Source organism: Pipistrellus kuhlii, unplaced genomic scaffold, assembly GCF_014108245.1.
Source record: "Pipistrellus kuhlii isolate mPipKuh1 unplaced genomic scaffold, mPipKuh1.p scaffold_m20_p_2, whole genome shotgun sequence".
In the NCBI taxonomy this organism is placed as follows: domain Eukaryota; kingdom Metazoa; phylum Chordata; class Mammalia; order Chiroptera; family Vespertilionidae; genus Pipistrellus; species Pipistrellus kuhlii.
Window position 1 is genome coordinate 1,369,341 of NW_023425515.1, and position 5,275 is coordinate 1,374,615.

At 50.7% G+C, this 5,275-nt stretch overlaps 1 protein-coding gene across 2 annotated transcripts in view; it reads left to right on the forward strand.

The window, feature by feature from the left end:
* The window catches only part of KCNJ15 (potassium inwardly rectifying channel subfamily J member 15), a 34,026-nt gene that overhangs the window by 8,485 nt on the left and 20,266 nt on the right, over positions 1-5,275 (forward strand). The window lies entirely within an intron of this gene.

The window sequence follows — 5,275 nt, forward strand, 5'->3', positions numbered from 1 at the left end:
AAATTACCTAGATCTGAAAACTCCTGACCAGGGCTTTTCCTCCCTTGGTGCACATCACACAGGGATAGGTTGGCTGCTGGAATGGTGCACACAGGATGATTAAGGAGGGAGACACATGCTTGTGAGTGACAAGGAACAGGGCACCACGTACCTATAACATAGTGGTTGTGTAAAGCCTGTGGAGGGGAGATAGGAAAATGCAGAGTACTCTGGAAAGAGGGAAACTGAAATCAAACAGAAGTAAGCGCTGAGCTGGCAGGTTCAGTGTGGGCGTGTGCACTCAAGGATCTTGGGAAAGAAAGGAGGAATGTGCTGCAGTCTGGTGGTGGGAGGGATGATGTGATCCATGGTGTGGCCCAGCCAGGAGTCAAGGGAATTCACATGATTTCAGTCTCCCTTGAATGCTATGTTTAGACACTGTCTATATTAGCATACCTGTGGCATTAAGGATATCTGGCTCTCAATGTGTTTTAAATTGTAAGCTGAAGAGCATTTTCTAAGATTTGCCCATTTTAAAGATGAAATATTATAGGACTAACACAAGAGCCACTTTTCCATGATTACAATCACGTGCATTTCATCCACCTGGAAACTGCCAGTGCATGGGGTTCCAGAGCTGAAGGCTGTACGAGGGCATGTATATGTAAGCATAAAACTCATAACGATGGATATTAACGTGTCTAGCCCAATATCCAAGGAGGGTTCTCAAACAGCACTTGGCTTAGCTTTCAGTATCTAAAAGAGCAGCCTATGACTTACTAGCCCCATAGTTGGTAGAAATGTGCATTTAATGAGGTTTTAAATCAACTCCCATCAGGATTTGGGTAGCTACATTCTAGCCCTCAGCAATTTCCAGGAGACACATGTGGAGAAGCCAGTCCTTGATCCTGGCACCTCCGTCTGCTGCTGGGAGGAGGGGGTGGGAATGGAGCAGGACACGCAGTGAACACTTCTCTAGCACAGGAATAGCTCTGGCCAGGAGAACGCGAGGACAGTGCCACGAGGGCTTCACAGACAGCTGGGGACTGTCAAGCAGGAAAGCCCAGTCCTGGCCCGGTGGCTCAGGAAGTTGGAGCGTCGTCCCGTGTACCAAAAGGTTTTGGGTTCAATTCCCGGGCAGGGCACCTACCCAGGTTTTGAGTTTGATTACTGGTTGGGGCGCATAAAGAGGCAACTGTCAATGAAGTGGATCAATGTCTCTCTCTCTCTCTCTCTCTCTCTCTCTCTCTCTCTCTCTCTCTCAAAATCAATAAAAGCATATCCCTGGGTGTGTATTTAATGAGGTTTTTAATCAACTCCCATCAGAATTTGGATAGCTACATCCTAACCCTCAGAGGATAAAATGATAAAATTAAACCAGAAGGAAAGACCAGATCCATTCGGGACAGTCAAGAGGGCATTGCAGATTAGCGAGTGCCTTGAGCAGTGAGCGGGATGCAGTCATCCTGGGAGGAGAAGCCATCAGAGGCCCGGGGACGCAGGCACGGGGTGCACCAGAGGACAAGCGCAGGGAGGCCCCTGCGTGCCGAGGGCTGTCTGCTGCAGGGATGGAGGGGAGAGAGATGGCAATTGTTGTGATGGTCACACTGCTGAGTGCTCACCCAATCCACACAGTAACCGCCCATCCTGTAGGCATTCCTATCGGCCTTGGCTTAGAGACGAGGGCAGCAGGGAGCAGAGGCAAAGTTACTCGCTTGGGGTCACAGGCTTCAGGGGCAGGTGAAGCTGGACTTGGAAGCGAGCTCCTTAGTCACTAAATGCCACACCCTAGGTGTTAAGGGCAGGCTGCCTGGGAAGGACGTTTGGGGTTCACTGAAGGTTACGGGTGTCTGGGGTTGTGAGCTGCACGTTAGACAATCAATCTGGCTATGGCGGCCAAGGGGCTAGGGAGGACACTTGGAGAGGCTAGGTCAAAGGACTGGAGCCCCAGGGCGGAGCAGAGGCTGTGGGAAGGGGAGGGAGACATCCTGCCAGCAGCATGGAGAAGGCGACCCTCCAGGCTGACACTGGACTGGGCGGGAGAGCAGGGGTTGAAGGTAGGCAGGGGGACCTCCAGGATGCCAGCATTTGGAACAGAAACTTTGGAGAAGTGACAGGACTGAGGGAGCACAGTATGAGGCCCGTCGGGACACGTGAGTTCCGGGCAGTTGTCCAGGAGAGGGGACCCAGGTGGGAGGGAGGGGTGGAGACACAGATTGGATCTCAGAGCAGGCGCTCCTGGTGAGCGGTGGTGAAGTGATGGGTCAGGCCTGGGCAGGAGGGCCAGGTGGGGTGTAGGTGCTGAGAGAGCATAAGGAGAAACAGGAGAACGAGTGAAGACTCTGGGGAACATCATTGTGAGGGGCGGGGAAGGAGGAAGAGGAACCGCCCATCAAGCAGAGAGACAACGAATCATCAGAGAAGCAGAGAGGAGACTGAAGAGTCTTCTGACCCACTTGCAGCCAAGAGCGAGCATTTTCTGAGTAAAACCTTGTTACCAAGAGTACCAGCTTGACCCATGAATCGGAGAAGGGGAGAAGCGCTTGGGAGGTGAAGGAGCGGAGCTGAGGGGAGTCTGAAATGAAAGAGGAAATATGGTGCAGGAGGGCTCGGTACCCCCTCCCAGCTCCCGCTCCCAGGGAGGAGTCAGGGAGGAGTCAGAGGGATGGAGGGATTGTTGTTTGGCTGGCAGACCAGAGTCCCCAGACGTCTGAGGGGAGGCCCCTTCTCGCCTGATAGTGGCAAATTTTCTTTTCCTCTAGTTCCTGTTCTAAGTGTGGCTAATCCATCCCTTCCCTCCTTGACGGAAATCAAGTTATTCAATGGATTAACATTTATCATGATTTTGAAAGTGTAAGCTTAGCACGAAAGGAAGATTCCAGCAACTGAGAACTGGGCAAACACCGGATTTGACAAGTTACGTGCTTTGGTGTTCTGAGTCGCTCTGGATTAACCACAAGCCCATACTTGAAAGTGTTTCCAATAAAAGGGGGAAGGTAATGCAGTGTCCAAATTTGCTAATTACTGCAATGATTAAAGCAAGACTTTCCAGCGCAGCCTTTCATAAACGTGGCGACCTTTTGAACACAAACAGGATCTGACAAAGGTTGTCACACCATGGACCCTGAATGAGCAAATGACGCCAGTTCTGCTGGAGCAGCTCGCGGCTGCCGGCCTTGGCCCCCGGGGAAAGTGTGCTGTGCTGAGACCACCCCTGGTTTCCCAGTGCGTCCTGGGACCACGTTAAATGCCAGCAAAACTAACCTGCTAACGTCCAGGCATTTGGAAAACCATGGAGGTGGGTTAAAAGATTTTCAGCCTAATTCTCTTAGCAAAACGTCAAATAATTAATGTTTTGAAAACTTCTGGATAGGAGAATATAAATACCTGATAAGAATTCTCGAAGCCCTACAGAAAAAAAGAAAAGAAAGGAAAAGGAAGCCCTAGCTGGTTTGGCTCAGTGGATAGAGCGTCAGCTTATGGACTGAAGGGTCCTGGGTTTGATTCCAATCAAGGGCACATGCCTGGGTTGTGGGTTTGCTCCCCAGTGTGGGATGAGCAGAATGCAGCAGGTCAATGATTCTCTTTCATCGTTGATATTTCTAATTCTCCTTCTCCCTCTCCCTTTCTCTCTGAAATCAATAGAAATGTATTTTTAAATAAAAAGATGAGAAGGCAGCGAGAAAAAGCCCTGACATTCCTGGAGGTAAGTCCAGGTGTGCGAGCTCCTGGCCACAGCACGCTTGGGTGAGGAGCTGAGCCCAGGGTCATAGCGCTCTGCAGGGCAGGTGGGAAAGATCAGCAGAGGTTGGCTCCTTCTCCTCAACTCCCCCCTCCTGCGGGCCTCCACCCTCCTGCACCAAATCCTCACAGTTTCCCCCACCCCAGCTCAACACAGGCTTTCCTTAACACAGCTGGTGAAAAAAATAAAATAGAAGTTACACTTAGATGTGAAAGCCTGGGTTGGGCTCACTCCCAGGCTGCGTGATACTCCCACAAGCCACCTCGCTGCTCAGTTTCTCATCTGTGAACCTGGAGCCCCTCCACCCACGGGGACAATGGGAGCGTCAAAAGAGATGATTTCCGGGAATGTGTGGGGAAGCTGCTTCTGCCTTCTATGAATCCACGGGGAACAAGAATTCTCAAAGTCACCCCAAACGATCCTACTTTCCCCTCTTACAGTTTTGTGTGTGTGTGTGTGTGTGTGTGGCTGTTGTGTTGTTATTGCTTTTTACTATAAAGAAACTCAGAATTCCAGAATAACTCACCGCCCTTACAAGAACCTTAACCCATAGTTTTAATTCTTTCTAATGTATAAAAGGGATCAGGCCCCCATAGCTACTCAAACTTTAATAAACAAAAGTTGAGATTTGGACAAACTCATTTTCTGGCTTTGCCTCTAGACAGGACTGCCGCTCTCCACAGAAACCGAAGCACAAACCACCCCGTAATTATCTTCTGGAGGTCCGCTCTCCGCTGGTAAAAACCCGTAGCAGCATCACAATGGGAACTTTCTCCTCGGTTTTGTAAGGAGAGGAGAGTGACCGAGAGAAAGACTGGGAACTTGGCATGCAAGTGAACCATGCTCTGGAATTCGGGTGGGTCTAGGAAAAAGCACAGACTCCAGTGGAAAACGTATACGGGTGTGTGAGAAATCCCCGTAAACTGGAGATTGAGTGCACACTGCGCGGGCTGGTATGGAAAGAACCCACGGCTCTCGGAAATCGGGGAGTAAGTTTGGCACCAACAGAGCCCCAGGTGTGCTGGGACGTGGGGACCTTTGCAATTAGTGGCAGGCTTCTCTGGGTCTGAGGGCCTCGTTGGCATGTACATCCACCAGGTCTCCAGCTCTGTGCCAGAACGGCAGACCGCCAAGGCTCTCCATCACTTGACCTCGGTTTCCCACCTCCTTCTGCTCTTCCCTATCAGCCCCGCCCGCCACTTGGTCCGGATTCGTCCCCTCCTTGTTGCCTTTGCGTGTGTGGTCTTATTCATGGAAGCCATCATTCCTTACCTTTCCCTCTCAGTCTCCTTCTCCCCTCAAGACCCGCTAAGCTCGGCTTTCCCTTCCCCATGGAGCCAGACCACGTCCTCCCTGAATTTCACTTCTCTAGACCAGTGGTCGGCAAACTCAGTCAACAGAGCCATATCAACAGGACGATTGAAATTTCTTTGGAGAGCCAATTTTTTTAAACTTAAACTATATAGGGAGGTACATTGTTATTAACTTAATCGGGGTACTCCTAAGCTGGCCTTTGCTAAAAACTCAAGGGGCGAAAGAGCCACATGTGGCTCA